General features: G+C 31.1%; 1 pseudogene; it reads left to right on the top strand.

Annotated features, from left to right (window-relative positions):
* Positions 1–19,410, top strand: part of LOC117923541 — a 43,888-nt pseudogene extending 24,478 nt beyond the window's left edge.
* Positions 19,411–19,637: the final 227 nt, after the last annotated feature.

Here is a 19,637-nt window from a genome sequence, read left to right as displayed (position 1 = left end):
TAGAAGAAAACTTAACCTTCATAATAAAACTTAACAATTCAAATTGGGCTATGTGGAAGTCCATGATGGAAGATTTTCTCACCATCAAAGATTTGTCAGATACTCTTGATGGTGAATAAGCTAGACCCAAAGAAATTTTTGATTTGGAATATGATAAGATGAACAAAAAGGCAATTGCCTATATTAGGCAATGGCTTGACACATCTTCACATCACCATGTGGCAAATGAAACAAATGCCCATAATCTCTGGAAGAAATTGGAATAAGTGTTTGAAAAAATAAATTGCTGGGAATAAAATTTTCTTGTTAAAGAAGTCAGTGAACATGAAGTTAAAAGAAGGAACACTAATGACAAATCACTTAAATGCTTTTCAAAGTATTGTTAATCAGTTGGATGCTATGAAAATGGTTATAAATGATGAGATGCAAGCATCTTTGTTGTTGTGTTCACTGCCAAATAGTTAGAAAACTTTTGTTGTGACCATTAGCAACTCTATTCCGAACGGTGCATTGTTTATGGAGCTTATGAAGGGAAATTTGTTCAATGAAGATACAAAAATGAAGGCTTATGAACAGAAAATGCGCAGACCCTCATCACAAAAAGTAGAGGAAGAAATAGGAATGAAGGATAGAAAGGTCATGACAAGTTGTTGAGAAAGTCCCAGTCCAGAGATAAAATCCAATGTTTTCATTATGGAAAATAGGGACATATGAAAAGGAATTGTCGAATTTGGAAAAGGGAACAAAATAAGCAAATCAGGAAAAAGAAGATGACAAGAATACCATAGTCTCTATATCTAACAATGATGAAGTTTTAATGCTCTCAAATGAGTACTTGCATGTAGATGAGCAAGGGGTTGAGTGGATTGTAGACACTACAACCTCTTACCATGCTACTCTTCACTTGGAGTTGTTTTCTAATTATAGAGTTGGAGACTTTGGCATAGTCAAGATGAGAAACTCTAGTTACTCCAAGATTGTAGGGATGGTGATGTTTGCTTTGAAACCAACACAAGGTGCAAGATGACATTGAAAGATGTAAGGCATGTTCCAGATTTACGCCTTAATCTTATGTCAAGTCTTATCTGGACAAGCAAGGTTATGAAAACCACTTTGGCAAAGGCAAATAGAAGCTCACTAAGGGCTCATTGGTTGTTGCAAAAGGAAAAGCATGCTTCACTTTGTATAAGACTTAAAGGAAAGTTTGTAATGATGAGTTATATGCTATAGAGGGTACTTTGTTAGAGTTCTGGCATAAAAGGTCGGGGCATATGAGTGAGAAAGGATTGCAAGTTTTGGCAAGGAAGTTCTTAATTCCCTTGGTTAAAAATGAATCTTTATATTCTTGTGATCATTTTTTTTTTTTTTGTTAGAAAACAACATAGGGTTTCCTTTAGTAGCAGATCTAAGAAGAAGTTAAAAAAGTTAGAGTTGGTATACTCTAATGTTTGTGGCCCTATGGATGTGGAAACTCTTGGAGGCAACAAGTACTTTGTCACTTTTATTGATGATGCTACCAAGAAGGTATGGATTTATTTGCTCAGATCAAATGATGAAGTCTTTCAATATTTTCTACAATTTCATGCCATGGTTAAGAGAGAGATTGGAAGAAAATTGAAGTGTCTTAGGTCTGATAATGGAAGTGAGTATACCTCAAGGGAGTTTGAAACTTATTACATTAAGAATGGTATAAAGCATGAGAAAACAGTCTTGGCACTCCACAACATAATGGTGTGGCTAAAATGATGGATTGCACCATCATTGAAAGGGTTAGGTGTATACTAAAGATTGCAAAGTTGTCTAAGGCATTTTGGGGTGAAGCTGCTCAGACTGCCTACTATTTAATAAATAGATCTCCATCAAGTCCATTGAACTTTGAGATTCCAGAGAAGGCATAGATAGGAAAAAATGTTTCCTATTCCCACTTAAGAGTCTTTGGGTGAAAAACTTTTGTGCATGTTCCCAAAAAATAGATATCCAAACTTGATGATAAGACAGTTCTACTTATCTTTGTTGTGTATGGTGATGAAGAGTTTGGATTCAAATTGTAGGATCCAACCAAGAAGAAATTGATGAGAAGTAGAGATGTGGTCTTCCAAGATGATCAAACCTTGGGAGATTTTGATAAAAACTAATCAATCTAAAGGTACAAGTGATGACTTCATTCAGTTGGTACCTATTCCTCTATCATTAAAGTAGTCAAGAAATAAAGATGAGGAAATTGATGAGCTACTAAGAGATGATAGTGCTAGTGACATACCTACATAGGAGCTAATTTAGCATGATGAGCAGGAAGAGCATTCACTTCATCAGGATGATTTGGTAACCCAGGTTAGGAGGTCTACTAGAGAGCATCGTCCCTCTACTAAATATCCCTCTTCTAAGTACATGTTAGTAATTGATGAGGGAGAGCCACAGAGTTTTCAGGAAGCTATGCAAGATGAGAAGGATTCCTTGTAGAAAAATGAAAATTATGAGTTGGTACAACTTTCTAAAGGAAAAAATCATTGGAAAACAAATGGGTGTTCAAGTGGTTAAGGGATATGGTTGAAGAAAATACGGCTAAGTTGAAGAAGATTCACATAAAGAAGAATGCCTCAAACATGTTGACAAAGGTTGTTCCCAAGCAGAGCTTCAGTTATGCATTGGGACAATAGGTTTGAACTCCATGTGATGGAGTTGTAGATTGATATTCCTCTCTCACTTGTTGGAGGGGGAGATTGTTAGGCTAAGTTTGTTCAGCCCATGAGCCCATGTGTTAGGCTATTTTAAATTTAGGTATTCCCTAAGCTCAAATCTATATATATATATATATATATATACATATATATATATATATATATATATATATATATATATATATATATATATATATATATATAACATTAGGTTTTTGGTATTATGAGAGAATGGAGATTTGATTGAGAAAATGAAAGGAAATTAGGGTTGTTTTCTGGGCATTGTTCTGGGGCTTAAGGTGAAATTATAGGTTTTTTCATCAACCTTTTGAGGAAGTCCTTGTGTTATGTTTTCTCCCTAATTTCTTTCTGTTTATTTTTCCTAGGGTGATGGATTACCACCTTAAGCATTGAGATATTTATATAAGTTTTCAAGGTGAAGAAATCTAAGGACTTAATTATTATATCCCCATTTATTGAAGTGGAAGAAATTTTCTCCATGGTTTTTTTATCTCCATTTGGAGGGTTTTTCCATGTTATATTTGGTGTCCTCTTTTTTGGTTAAATGTTATTGATTATCATTCTTGATTCTTATTGGGTTGTTATTATTGTTGAGGGTGGTTATTATTATTGAGTGATGGTTATTATTATGGATGAATCTTTTAACCTTGATAGGTGAATACTCTAGATCTCTCCCTTTATCTTCCCAATAGTAGAAGACTTGTAAAAGTTGAAGATTCCACGAAGAGAAAATAAAATGAAAAGATGTTCAAATTTAATGACTACAAGAGTTGGTTGGCTATTAATGTCTTACTCACATTTGTGAAAACCCTCATTCTGATGACTCCATTTTCTAGATGGTAGTTGATACTTTTGATGGAAAAAAAAAAAGAAAAAGAAAAGAATTGATGTTTCTTACTCAAATTGCAGAAGCCTTGTAAGAGTTGAACATTCCATGTAGAGAAAATAAAATGAAAAGATGTTCAAGTTTAATGACTAGAAGAGTTGGTTGGCTACTAATGTCTTACTCACATTTGTGAAAACCCTCATTCTGATGACTCCATTTATAGATGACAATTGATATTTTCGAGGAAAAAAAACAGAAAAGAATTGATATTTCTTACTCAAATTGCAAAAGCCTTATAAAAGTTGAAGATCTCACATAGAGAAAATAAAATGAAAAGATGTTCAAGTTTAATGGCTAAAAGAGTTGGTTAGCTATTAATGTCTTACTCACCTTTGTGAAAACCCCTATTTTGAGGACTTCATTTTCTAGATGGTGATTGATATTTTTTAGGGAAAAAAAGAAAAAGAAAAAAATTGATGTTTCTTACTCAAATTGTAGAAGCCTTGTAAAAGTTGAAGATCAAGTTTAATCGCTAAAAGAGTTGGTTGGCTATCAACATCTTACTCACCTTTGTTTTTTTGTCACTTAAAACAAGGTTTCTTAATAAGTAGTTTTTTATTTATTATTTAATAATTTAATTTGATTTTAATTGATATTTATTCTCATTATTTATTAAACATTCATAGTTAAAATATTGTAAATAGTTAATATAACCACAAAATATTTACTATAAAAAATAATTTTTGGATATGGAACTATGGTTGTAAAATATATTATTATTAGATGTATGCAAACAAAGTAAAAAAGATTTAAAATTAAGAATAAGTTATTTATTTGGACTTAATATTTTAAGTTATGATAGCAAATTATTTTATTAAATATATCTAATCTATTTAATAACTTAAATTAACATATTAAATCATACTAAGTTGATTTATCAAACACTAATTAAGTGGTATTTGTTTTTTTTTTACTTCATTCTAGATAGAACTTAAAACTGAATTATCACGCCCCCCAAAACCCACTCTAAGGCATGACGGTCATTTCACACCTCAAACCTAAAGGCTCAAAGTGGAAATAACACAATATTCATCTTGCAATTGGAAATTTCCAATTATCAATTTCCTGTTCAGAGTAGTAAAATAAATAAATTATATGATCCTCAATTCTCAACTTTAAAAACTAACACACCAACCAGAGTGTTATTGTCCAAAATTCCAATAATTTAAACGAAAATTAAATTTTAACATCTAAACAATGTCCAAAATAAAGTTTGAACCAAAATCCTAATAAAGGAAAATTCTCTAGCCTAGCCATCACCCCTTGTCCAAATTGAGAGTACTTGAAAAATTATCAACAAAGGGGCATGAGCTTAAATCTCAATAAGGAACATCAATACAGTTTCATGGATAAAACATTTTCAATCATACTTGCAAGTAGGAGATATAACATATACTTATTTTCATAAAAAAAACCTTTGAGTTTAAAATACTAATACATTCAAACTTTTCAATTTCTAATATCCATTTCAAAACAATTTATCATCAAAACCAAAGCAAATCCATTCAAAATATCTTTACTCTGATTATCAAATAACAAATGGTACCCAATTAGGTGGGACTTCACAATTGAGTAACTAGTTTTAAATTTATTCCATTTAAGGTGAACAAAACTAAATGTCAACAATTATAACTCATTGACTAAGGTCATAAGGTCAACTATTATAACCTGTTGACTAGGGTCATAAGGTCAACAATTATAACCCATTGACTAGGGTCATATGAACCAGAGTCGAACACTTTATTTCATTAATTCAAACTTGCAAAACAAAATATCATATCTCCAAAAATTTTCATTTTTCATAAACAAAGAAGATTCTCAAATATACTTTCCATACAAAACACATATTTGATCCATGCGAAAAGATAAAAATAAAATTTTTACACATTTCAAAATACAATATAAAAAAGGAAATTATTTTCTTTTTTAAAAATTTGCATTAATTTCTCTTACCTTGAAAAAAGCACTCAAAATCTTGAAATATTTAACTCTAAAGAAATTCCTCCTTACCTAACATAACATCATACACAATATTGATTATTGATTATTTATCTAAATATATAAATTTGAAAATCTTAAAAAAATATTCTATTTAGTATTAGGGATCCTTATTAATTTCTCATATTAATATAATTACTATCCAATATTATTTTCAACTTCCTAAACAGTAATTTATTTCTCTTTTCTAACTTATCTAAATTAAATCTTTTAATAATATTTATTTTCCTTAAACTATCATTAATATTCTTTAAATCTTCTACTAAAACTTAACAAATACCCCAACTCCATTCATTTTTATTGTTTCTTTTAGTATTATTATTATTATTATTATTATTATTATTATTATTATTACTCTTCCAAGCCACAACAACACCTTATTATTATTATTATTATTATTATTAATTTCAATACCCAACAACACCTTAACCTATTTCTCTTCCAAGCCATCAACGTCCGTTTCTTCCTCATTCTTTACAACAATACTATTTACTTCATTTTCTAGGTCAATATGTAGACCTTTTTTGTTTTTTTTCAACATGCCAAATCTTTCCTACGTATCTTTCATTTTTTTTTTCTAAAGTCAAAACTTTTAACCTCCATACTCACAAATTTTATGTAATTTTCACATCCGAAACTATATAATTTTTTTATCTAGATATATTCATTTGAGTAATCCAAATTTATCGATCTCCATTAATAAATCAAACTATATTCATGAATTTCTAATATTTTTGACCTAGAAATTAATTAAACGAACTCTAATCAAAATTGAGAAAAGAATATCTAAAGTGTTCAAAATTAATTAATGAATATAAAATATTAATTTTAGGATTAAAAATCTTACTTGAAAATTTGATCTTCAAACCCTAAACCTCAAATCTTCAGCCCTATGCTCTCTGATCTTTCTAATTTCTGTGCAAAAGGGTTTTCAGAATAGAGAAGATAGGAAAAATCTAATTTATATCTAAGGGGTTTAAATACGAAAAGACCTTTTTACCCTTATTAAATTACTTTAATTAAATAATAATTTGTAAATTATGATTTTATCCCTAAATTGGATTTGGGGCATTACATTTTCCCCTCCTTAACAGAAGTTTAGTCCTCTAAACTCGACATACATGAGTCTTGAAATAAATAAAAATGTTTTTCTCTTATCTCTTCATCTACTTCCTAAGTAACCTCTCGAATACTAAGATTGCTTCACTAGACCTTTATCAATCGGATAATAATATAACATAGTTTTTTTTTTCCATCTCGCACCACATAAGCATAAAACCCTTAACAACCTTTCCTAAGCAATGAACTACCCCATAAAGCCAAGATCATACACAATGGTCTAACCACATGCTTTCCCTTAAAACTAAACTTATATTGATCAGGAATATGTAAATCACCCTTTTACCAAAATAATTAATAGGGACATAAAAAGAAACTAACCAATCCATCTCCAAAATCACATCAAAATCCTAAAGGTCAAGAAGTACTAAGTCAACTAACATCTCCGTATAACTAGTCATCAAAAGACAACCTCTAAACATTATATTATATGAATGTCCCATAGGAATAGCAACAATCAAATCAAAGTTTAGGCTACCAACAAGCATACCCAACAAACCAATAAAAGATATTGAAACAAAGAGTGAGTTGAGTTTAGGTCAATCAAGACTCTAGCAATAAAGTGTAAATTCAAATAGTACCTATCGCCACATCAAAAGTGGCTTGAGCATCTTGATGAGTCATAGCAAACATCCGCCCTTGGACTCTAGGTTTCTGTTTATCCTCCTTATTCTCCTCATTTGGCTTCCCAATGATAAACTTCTTATTTTCTGGACAATTCTGAATCATATGTCCATGCTTCCCACAACCAAAGCAAGCTCCGGACTCTTTATACCAAGGTTTACCCCAATGTTTCTTACCACAAATAAAACAAGTCACATCTAAATTTTGCACTACTTCCCCTTTAATCTGAATCTTAGTTGAAACAAACATTTTTGGTGCTTGGTTATCATAGACACTATCACTCCTACTCCTTCTCCTTTGTTGCTCTCTGTACTACTGACGCTCCTTATTATCATTTTCCGCTATAAGGGCTCTATCTACAACCTCTACAACCTCTGAATAGACACTAAGCTTCAAAATAGATATTTTGTTCTTCAGATAGGATTTCAATCCATCCTGAAACTTTAATGTCTTTTCCTCCTCTGTAGCAATCACTTGTGGAGCAAAATGTGACAACTTGGTAAATTTAGCTTCATACTAGGCCACTGTCATATCCCCCTATTCCAAACAAACAAACTCTCCTACTTTTTGTCGTCTAACACTATCGGGAAAGTATTTTTTATAAAATGCCTCCTTAAACTGTCTCCAAATTATAGGTTTCTGATCCTCTAAAAGCCTTTTGGTCATACGCCACCAATGATTTGTTTCTTTATCTAACATAAATGCTGCATAAGAGGCCTTTTGCTCCTCAGAGCAATCTATAACATCAAAGAATTTCTCTATCTTAAGAATCCAAGCTTCTGCTTCCGTTGGGTCTGAAGTACCAGAAAAATAAGGAGGACCTAACTTCTTAAAGTCATCATTATGAGCCTGATTGTTTTGGGAAGATGCTAGTCTTCTTAGTGGTATGTTGTCCTATAAAGCATTACGTATAACTAAATTAGTCACTAGAAAACCAATTAGACAATTTAGATTCATAAGGAAGAATATGAATTTATACAAGACGAAACTGAAACTTAAACTAATGCGTTACTCATCTATCCTCAAAGTAAACTAAAACATGTTCCCAACAAGATCATAACCTAGTGCTCTGATACCACTGTGTCACGCCCCAAAACCTACTCTAAGGGCATGACGGTCATTTCACACCTCAAACCTAAAGGCTCAAAGTGAAAATAACACAATATTTATCTTGTAACTGGAAATTTCCAATTACCAATTTCCTGTTCAGAGTAGTAAAATAAATAATTATATGATCCTCAATTCTCAACTTTAAAAACTAACACATCAACCAAAGTGTTATTGTCCAAATAACTCCAAATTCAAATAATTTAAACGGAAATTAAATTTTAATATCTAAAAAATGTGCAAAATAAAGTTTGAACCAAAATCCTAATAAAGGAAAATTCCCCAACCTAGCCATCACTCCTCGCCCGAATTGAGAGTACTTGAAAAATTATCAACGAAGGGGCATGAGCTTAAATCTCAATAAGGAACATCAATAAAGTTTCATAGATCAAACATTTTTAATCATGCTTGTAAATAAGAGATATAACATATACTTATTTTCATAAAAAACTTTTGAGTTCAAAATACTAATACATTCAAACTTTTCAACAGAACTTTCTCATATTAATTTCAAAAAAATTTCTCATCAAAACCAAATCAAATGCATTCAAAATATCTTTACTTTGGTTATCAAATAACAAATGGTGCCCAATTAGGTGGGACTTCACAATTGAGTAACTAGTTTCAAATTTGTTCCATTTAAGGTGAACAAAACCAAATATCAACAATTATAACCCATTGACTAGGGTCATAAGGTCAACAATTATAACCCGTTGACTAGGGTCATAGGAACCAGAGTCGAACACTTTATTTCATTAATTCAAACTTGCAAAACAAAATATCATATCTCCAAAAAATTTCATTTTTCATAAACAAAGAAGATTCTCAAATATACTTTCCATACAAAACACACATTTGATCCATGCGAAAAAATAAAAATAATATTTTTACACATTTCAAAATACAATATAAAAAGAAATTTTTTTTTTTTTTTTATAAAAATCTGCATTAATTTCTCTTACCTTGAAAAAAGCACTCAAAATCTTGAAGTATTTAACTCTGAAGAAATTTCTCCTCATCTAACATAACATCATACACAATATTGATTATTGATTATTTATCTAAATATATAAATTTGACAATCTTAAAAAAATATTTTATTTAGTATTAGGGATCCTAATTAATTTCTCATATTAATATTATTACCATACAATATTATTTTCAACTTCCTAAACAATAGTTTATTTATCTTTTCTAACTTATCTAAATTAAATCTTTTAAGAATATTTATTTGCATTAAACTATCATTAATATTATTTAAATCTCCTACTAAAACTTAACAAATACCCCATGCAATTCTTTTTTTTTTTTTTTTTTCCAACAACTCCACCCCAACTCCATTCATTATTATTGTTTCTTTTATTATTATTATTATTATTATTATTATTATTATTATTATTATTATTATTATTATTAATTTTAATACCCAACAACACCTTAACCTATTTCTCTTCCAAGCCATCAATGTCCTTTTCTTCCTCATTGTTTACCACAATAATATTTACTTCCTTTTCTAGGTCAACATGCAGGCCATTTTTTTTTTCAACATGTCAAATCCTTCCTATGAATCTTTCATCATTTTTTTTTCTAAAGTCAAAACTTTTAACCTCCATACTCACAAATTTTATGTAATTTTCACGTCCGAATAATTTTTTTTTTATCTAGATCTATTAATTTGAGTAATAAAAATTTATCAATCTTCATTAATAAATCAAACTATGGTCATAAATTTTTAATATTTTTGACCTAAAAATTAATTAAACGAACTCTAATCAAAATTGAGATATTCCAAAAAATATCTAAAGTGTTCAAAACTAATTAACGAATATAAAATATTAATTGAAGGATTAAAAATCTTACCTGAAAATTTGATTTTTAAACCCTAAACCTCCAAATCTTTAGCTCTATGCTCTCTAATCTTTCTGATCTATGTGTAAAAGGGTTTTCTGAATGGAGAAGATAGGAAAAATCTAATTTATATCTAGGGGTTTTAAATAAGAAAAGACATTTTTACCCTTATTAAATTACTTTAATTAATTAATAATTTTTAAATTACAATTTTACCCCTAAATTGGGTTTGGGGCGTTACATAAATAGTACTTAATAATATTAAGCATCACATTGTTTGTTTTCTTAATATTTCATTTCTACTAAGTGTTAAGAATTAAAGAAAAACTAATTAATTAATTTTATCATTAAAAATAAATAAATATTTTAATATTTTTTATCATTCAATACAAAATTTAAGAAACAAGTAATAAATTACTAAAAAAAAAAACTATTTAAAATTTGAAAGTAAGCATGCGTGTGATAGTAATTCTAGTAAGTGTTTATAATTGTTATAACACCTAAATTTTTTTATCTTTCTAGTATTAAAAAAACTAAAAACACTTTCTAAATTTACTATTAAATTCATTCTATAGAGGAAAACAACTTAAAATATATATATATATATATATATATAATATATATATATATATATTCGCATTTAAATTGAGTATCTATCGCATATAAATTGGGTAGTGAATATCCTTCCAAATTAATCCCCTACACCAACAACATTAATTACAACCCACCACTGAAATTGACCCAAAAGTAAAGTCATACAACAACCTTTCAGTTTCACATATTACAAAAAAGACCCAAAAAATATGTATTTGATGAATAAAGACACTAAATACAAAGAGGCGATCAATAAAGGTATGGGAATTTTGTTGATGTTGCATTATTCTCATTAGAAATTACAATTGACTTGAACAAAATCCACCAACTTTGCATAAATAGGCACTTCACAGAAGGGGAACATCTATAAGAGTAACATCTTTCCATTCCATCACCTCTAATCTCATCTTGAGCAGACTTTCTAATGGTGAAAGAGACACTAACAAGATAAGTTTTGTCATTATTTGGGTGATAGCCATGGAAAAATGTTTCTTGACAAAGAAACTCAAATCCCAACAAAAATATGGTTATAACAGTTTTTTTTTTCAAATAAAAATAAAAACAATTTAGAGTGATTTGTCAATATTGATTGCTTTGAATTTGTTTAAGGAAAGTATCTTGACTTCCAGGGATGGCCTCATAATGGAAAATTAAGTCAAGAGTATTCATCATACCAAAAATGAAATTGAAAAAGACCTAGTTGAATTTCTTGAAGTAGTAATTAAGTGCACTTAAGGATTAATGGACTACAACTATGTTTGGTTGTTAAAAAGTTTAAAATAAAAAAAATAAAAAAAATAAAACAAAAAGAAAAAAAGAGGAAAGGGAAAAGGAAGAAAAAAAAAATTATAATTGTCTTTTATTTGATTGTTGATTAAGAATTGAGGAGGAAATAATTTAAGAGAGTGTTTATTTTTTAAAACTTATTAGTAAGAGGGTATTTGTTTTTAACTTTTTATTTAACTTATTACTTATTACTTATTTTTTTTAATATTTTTAATTGAATCACAAAATGCAAAATACTTAACTTTTTCTATATAGAAAAATTAACATTTTTAAATCCATTAAAAAATCTCAACCCTCAATTCTTGTTATCATAATAAATATTCCTGTCTTTATCGTTTTGTTCTTCTATCAACCTTTTTATAGACCACCACCTATTTCTGATCTTTTTCACCACTTTAACTTCAACAACTTTTAAAATAATTTTTATTATCTTAAATTTTTTAGAAATATGTTAAATTATTTTTTTTGAGAGATAAGAAGTAATTTAAAAATTATTTTTCTTAATACATTGAGATGTTAATTTCTAGCATATAAAAAACAAAACAACTTAATAATTAATAAAAATAAAATATTAAAAACACAAACAACTTAAATATTTTTTATATAAAATATAAGAAATCTTTAATCATTTTAAAAACTGTTTTAAAAATTAAAATATTAAAAAAAATTAGAGTTAGAATATTCAAGGAAGGATCCTCAATTTTGTTTCACTACAGCAAGTAAAAATCACATAACCCGTTCTACAAAGGTAAAACTCCAAAAACTTGTTTTTTTTAGGAACGTTTTTAATATTGAAAACATTGTCACATGCCCTCCAAGGTCCATTTTAACCTGACTTTCAGCTTTGCAAAATACAGAGTTGTACCGCAGACAATGGTCAGGATGGGTCAAGAATTGCCTCCTCCTTTTAACCCTAGGCTCACAACCCAAGACTTTGATGCACGCCGAGACCGACCCTAGCTTACCTCTCCTCTCAATTCAATTTTTTTTTTTTTTGTTTTTTTTAGATTCTATTATAAATATTTTATAATTCTAATAAAATTTCTATTGGAACAAAAGTTTTGGTCGAAAATCACGTGAAAAATCACACATAAAGCTTGTCCTCTTTTTCTTTATTCTATTTTTTTTTTTTTATTTTACATAGATTTATGGACAAATTATTTTTGTGAGTCAGAAATTGGCCCCTCCCTCGAGTATTTCCTGAGTAGTACTGCTACTATGCTCTCCAAAAACAATTAAACATTTTACAATTATTTTTATTATCAATTACTATCTTCAGCCACGTCCTTCCCTTTGCTCATTGGGAGTCTATATAAAGGAGTGACCACCTCTCTCGCTTCTCATCAACTCCTCAACCTCTCTTCGCCTGCATCTTGCACAGACAAAGTTCAGGTTCGTACTTTGTAAAATTTTCTTCTTTTTTTTTTCTATCAAAATGATATATATATATATATATATATATCGCTTCTTTAGAATTCTATGCAAAAACTAACTTTCTGGGTAGGTTTGTTTTTGAATTATAACATGCAGGCTTCTTTTTTTTTTTTTTTTTTTAACCTGGAAAAATCAGTTTTATTCCATCTCCTTCCGTATTTCTTCTGCTTCTGCAATTGTCTGCATGTCTTCTCTGTAAAATTGGAGTTGGTCTTGTTTTAAACTATGGGAAACAATGATCTCGATATTTCTATACTTGATAGTATATGGTTAATGGATAATAATGTTATGCATGAGCTGAAGTGATGAGGATGTTTATATATATAAACAAATATGCAGTATGTGGAAGCTCAAAATTGCAGAAGGGCATGGTCCATGGTTCAGGCTTCCTTCTGAACCTCTCTTCGCATTCATCTTCCACCGACAAAGTTCAGGTTCATACTTTGTAAAGTTATCTCTTTTTCTATCAAAATGATTATGTATATATATCGCTTCTTTAGAATTCTATGCAAAAACTAACTTTCTGGGTAGGTTTGTTTTTGAATTATAACATGCAGGCTTCCTTCTTTTTTCTTTTTCTTTTTTTCTTTTAACCTGGAAAAACCAGTTTTGTCCCTCCTCCTTCCATTTGCTCTTCTGCTTCTGCAATTTTCTTCATGTCTTCTCTGTGAAATTGGAGTTGGTCTTGTTTTAAATTATGGAAAACAATGATCTCGATATTTCTATGCTTGATGGTTAATAATGGTACTGCATGAACTGAAGTGATTTCGGATGTTTATATATATAAACAAATATGCAGTATGTGGAAGCTCAAAGTTGCAGAAGGGCATGGTCCATGGCTGTACAGCCTCAACAACTTTGTTGGCAGGCAGATCTGGGAGTTCGACCCTGAAGCTGGGACCCCAGAAGAGCGAGAAGAGGTCAGGAAAGTCCAGGAAAATTTCACAAAGAATCGGTTTCGCTACAAACCTAATGGGGATCTCCTAATGAGGATGCAGGTATATGCTCTTTTATTCATGATGATACCTTTGGATTAAAAATTTTCCTCTACTCTCTTCCAGCATGGTATTTTGCTTCTGAGGTTGATGAAGTGATCACAATAAAATTTAATATTAATTAAAGGGCCTTCATGGAAATATGTACATACATATATATATATATATATATATATATATGGGTTTTCAACTAAAATTTGTTCTGGGTCTTGGCCTAAATTCACTGAGTTTCCAGTTAGATGGGATGATGCAGCAAGGGGTGGGTGTGAGAGGACCGTACTTGCCTTTGGGCACCAGTACCCAAGGAAAAAGATATTTCAGTTTTAGGACAGTGATATGGCCAAACCACACTTTTTGTAACTAACAACTAAGCTCCTCCTCATATTGGAAATTTCATGATCAGGACATATATTTAGTTGCCGAAAAGCAAATATCTATATTTCTTTTTTTTTAAAAAAAGGCCAAAACCTTTGTCATCTTTGCCACCTTGTAAAGTGAAAATTTAGTAAATGTAAAATGCTATTTTTTTTATATATATTTAATACAACTAATCACTTTTTAGTAAATATAATTTTACTTGCCGGGAATGTATATAATAAAAAATGTAATAAAAGTGAAAGCGTATGTAGTATCTCTGATTAGTTAATTTTCAAAAATGGTAAGACATTAAGCCTTATTTGGTAACTAATTTCGAAAATAGTTATGAGAGACAATTTTTAAAAGCCATTCTATAATGCTTTGTAGTACAAAAGTCTATTTGGTAACTTGAAATATTTTTAATCTATTTTTAATACTTTTAAATATATTTAAAAATAATTTTATATTTAGTACTTTATTTTTAATTATTCTACATGTTTATATAATTAATTTTTAAAATAACTCTTACAAAACAAAAAGATGTTATCTTACAAGTTTTTTATAAAAATAAAAAATTAAAAACAGTTTTCTGTTTACCAAGCATTTTTCCTTTTTTTCTCTATTTTTTGCTCCGATAAACAAAAAATTGTTAGTAAAAACAGTTCTGTAAAATAATTTTTGAAAATAGTTTTTTTAAAACTATTCTTTAATGTTTTATAAAATAAAGGTTTATTTAAAAATCTAAAATATTTGTAACTTGTTTTTAATATTTTTTAAATACGTTTTAAAAACAATTTTTATGTTAATTGTTTTATTTTTCATTATTCTACATGTTTGTATAATTATTTTTTAAAATAACCCTTAGATAATAAGTGAAAATAGTAGAAAACGAGTAAAATATGTTATTTGAAAGTAGAAAATAGAAAATAGTTTTTGATTTACAGACGTATTTTCTTGATTTTTTGTTCTAAAAAACCGAAAACTGTTTTCTTGGGTGCTTGAAATCTTGTGTCGCATTTTTTTTATTTTTGTTTTTTTTTTTTTAACTTGCTTGAATTGAAAATGATACAAAAATAAAAAATAAAAATCGTTTGCATTTGTTACAAATAAATTACTTATGAAAAATCATTTTCAATTTCGCAAGGAAGTTTGAATTCTGACAACATAATCCCTCCATTCCGATGTCTAATTTAAAAATCACAGCTTATCAAGGAAAACCAAATAGATTTGAGCATACCACCAGTGAGGCTGGGAGAAAATGAAGACGTAACATGTGAAGCAGTGACAACTGCAGTAAGGAAATCTGTGAGGCTGAATAGAGCCATCCAGGCCAAGGATGGTCACTGGCCTACTGAGAACGCTGGTCCTTTGTTTTTCACACCTCCTTTGGTATGTTTTCTAAGTACCCTTTTTTTGAAGAGAGAAAAAATGATTATTGAATTTAATTTCTGAATTAACTAACTCTTAAAAGTGTTATTTCAAATTGATGTGCAGATCATGGTGCTATACTTTACTGGAACCTGAATATAGCCCTAACCTCGGAACACAAAGTGGAGCTTCTTCGCTACATTACTAACCATCAAGTACTAATCAAACTCATCTCATCATCTTTAAATGGCTCACAATATGTTCATCTCCTATTTGGAATAGTAATGGAATGTGTTGGATGATTAGAATGAAGATGGTGGGTGGGGATTCCATATTGAGGGGCATAGCACAATGCTTGGAACAACCCTCAACTACATCTCCATGTGTATACTAGGAGTAGGACCTGATGACAAGGCTGTGGCAGCAGGAAGGAAATGGATTCTCGATCGCGGTGGTGCAACCTATTCACCATCTTGGGGGAAGTGCTATCTCTCGGTGAGTTCATAAGTTGGTGATCTTCTATTGGTTTGGAAGAAAGATTTTCCATTGCTATTGGCTTAATTGGTTTTTGTTTGTTTTAAGGTGTTTGGACTGTATGAGTGGTCTGGCTGCAACCCTTTGCCACCAGAGTTCTGGCTTTTCCCTTCATTTTTGCCCATGCATCCAGGTAAGCAATATGCAGTACTTGTATATTTAGTATTTTGATCTCAATTAGGCTTCATGGTTTTATTTTATGAACTTGTTTTCTATGGTAATGTTTGTGTTGCAGATAAAATGTGGTGCTACTGTCGAACAATTTACATGCCTATGTCGTATTTATATGGCACAAGATTTCAGGCACCCATTACTGATCTGGTTCTACAACTGAGGGAAGAAATGCACACTGAACCATACCATGAAATCAATTGGGCTAAAACGCGGCTTTTATGTGCAAAGGTTGGTTGATTGTAGAGAAAGTAGTTTGGGATTTTGCAGTTGCTAGTTTTGGTTTTATAATGAGACTCTCTGTATATTTTTAGTGCAATTTTTTTGTGAAAGGGGGCATATTAAATCCATCCCCACCCCCATTAACCTTGTACTAAAATATTGAACGGATACAGGAGGATTACTACTACCCCCATTCCCTCATACAAGATGTGCTTTGGGGTGGGCTTTATCACTTTGGTGAGCCGATTCTGAAACATTGGCCTGTCTCCAAAATTAGAGAGAGGGCTGTAAAGAAAGCAATTGATATCATTCACTGGGAAGATGAGAACAGTAGTTATATAACTCCTGGGTGTGTGGAGAAGGTAAGTAAGAGTGTGAGAGGAGAGGGGAATAGATTAGAAGGAATGATGGAATGCATTGGGGTCAAATAATTGAAGGTTTAGACATTGATCTTATATTGCCACAACATCAATTTCTGCAGGCTTTCCACATGATGGCTGTTTGGGCAGAGAATCCAGACTCAAATTCAGATGCTTTCAAGCATCGCCTTGCCCGAATTCCTGACTACTTATGGATGGCAGAGGATGGAATGAAAGTGCAGGTTTGTTACAACACCCAACCATTTTGGCTCTACTCGATTATCACCTCCAAATTCACCATCCATAATGCTGACTTGTTGCTGTAATTGCAGAGTTTTGGGAGTCAGCTATGGGACACTTCTCTTTGCATTCAAGCCATCCTGGAAAGTGGTATGGTTGAAGAATACGGGACTACTCTCAAGAAAGGTCACGACTGCGTAAAATTATCACAGGTTTCTTACCTATTCATTCCCAAAACCTCTACCACTACCATGCTCTGTATCTTCATTAAGCTTACAACCTTTATAATGCCAAATTTAAATTGCAGTGTCAAGAAAATCCATCAGGTGACTACCGGAGTAGGTATCGTCACTTTTCAAAAGGAGCCTGGACTTTCTCTGATCGCGATCATGGTTGGCAAGTCTCTGACTGCACATCCGAAGCGTTGAGGGTAGGATATATAGCTTTATTCCGATTATATACTGCATATCCCATCTTTTTTCCCATAGGTCTTGTTGTTATTATCACAATTTCCAAAAGAACTTGTCGGGGAAAAGGCCGAACCTCAATGCTTATTTGATGCCGTCAATTTCCTTTTCTCCTTGCAAGTACGTACAGATATTTTGCTTCACTTGTGACACTCAAAATTGCTGCCAGATTAATATTCATATTTTGTAAATTCACAAAGTCTCAAACCATGGCCCCCTTTTTTGTAATTTTCCAAAGGGCAAAACTGGTGGTCTGGCTGTTTGGGAGCCAGCAGGAGCCGAAGAATGGTTGGAGGTAATTTCTTTCAATCACAAATGGATGTAGTTGTTACCAAAGTTTTGAGGCCTCAGTGAATGCAGTTGAGTCTACGACTAACAGATTCTTGGTTTTGATTCACTTTCTTTTATTTCTCAGAAGTTGAATCCTTCAGAACTTTTCGCCAACATAGTCACCGAGCATGAGTAAGTTGTTATTCATCTAATTCATTTCCATTTCTATGTCCGTGTCCATGTCCATTTCCATGTCCACTTTCACATCATATACACATTAATGTTACCTATTCGGCGGTTTAGGTATGTGGAATGCACATCATCAGCTATCCAAACTCTCCTATTGTTCAAGAAATTGTATCCTAATCATAGAAGGAAAGAAGTAGACAACTTCATAGAAAAAGCAACCCGTTATGTCGAGAATGTACAGAGGTCAAATGGATCTTGGTATGCATCTCTTTCGATTTTGGCTACTTAGTTGAGGAGATGGAAATGGATGATGGTTCTGAGTTTGAAGTAAAAATTCTCATGTGAAACAATATTGGCAGGTATGGTGGCTGGGGAGTTTGCTTCACCTATGCTGCATGGTTTGCATTATCAGGGTTAGCTGCTGTTGGGAAAACCTACTCAAACAGCAAAACCGTTCGTAAAGGTGTCGACTTTTTGCTTTCGTGCCCAGATATGGTAATTCTCATTCTAACTCAATGTCATTGCTTGGAAAATATGAGTTGGAGTTTTTACTGTTCAGTTCAATCTTCATTGTACAGGTGTATGTACACTTAGAGGGGGATCGCACAAATTTGGTACAGACCGCATGGTGTTTGATGGGTCTAATTGAAGCCGGACAGCAAATTTGATTTGTTTAATGGTCGCTTTTGATAAATGCTAACGAAATTGAAATATAATTTGATAGAAATTCCAAATTTCCCTAAATAATTTGCAAGAACTAAAATTTTTCATTGTTTCTTCTAAACTAGGTCGAGAGAGATCCAACCCCTCTGCACAAAGCAGCTAAGCTACTGATTAACTCACAATTGGACAGTGGGGATTTCCCTCAAGAGGTAATTCTCACTAAGATCTTGGTTGGTTATAAGTTATTAACTGATCAAAACTGTTTTCACCGGCATTATTTCCTTCTTTGTATTTGGATGCATCTAACCTTGAAATAATGATCACAGGAAATCACTAGAGTCTACATGAATAACTGTATGCTACACTATGCGAGCTATAGAAACATTTTCCCGACATGGGCTCTTGGAATGTACCATAGACGTGTTCTGAAGCCTTTCCAGAAGCTCTAAGCACTAAGCTCAAGTAGAAAGTTTTCCTCCATATGCTCTCCTCTTTTTCTTTCTTTAAACCAAAATAAGGTGTTTTGTCATATGTGAAACTATTCATCTTTAATGTATAAGTCAATACAAGCTCAATAGTAATATAAAAATGGAAGCTCAATAGTAATATAAAAATTGAAGTCTTCAACATCTTCTGTCATTTGACAACTTTCATTCTCATGTAGTGTCGAAATTACCATGGAAGACACTTCTTTTGAGAACAAGATG

The sequence above is a fragment of the Vitis riparia genome, chromosome 10, assembly GCF_004353265.1.
Source record: "Vitis riparia cultivar Riparia Gloire de Montpellier isolate 1030 chromosome 10, EGFV_Vit.rip_1.0, whole genome shotgun sequence".
NCBI lineage: Eukaryota > Viridiplantae > Streptophyta > Magnoliopsida > Vitales > Vitaceae > Vitis > Vitis riparia.
Note: the sequence above shows the minus strand (reverse complement) of the source record. Positions and strands in the feature narration are given on the sequence as shown.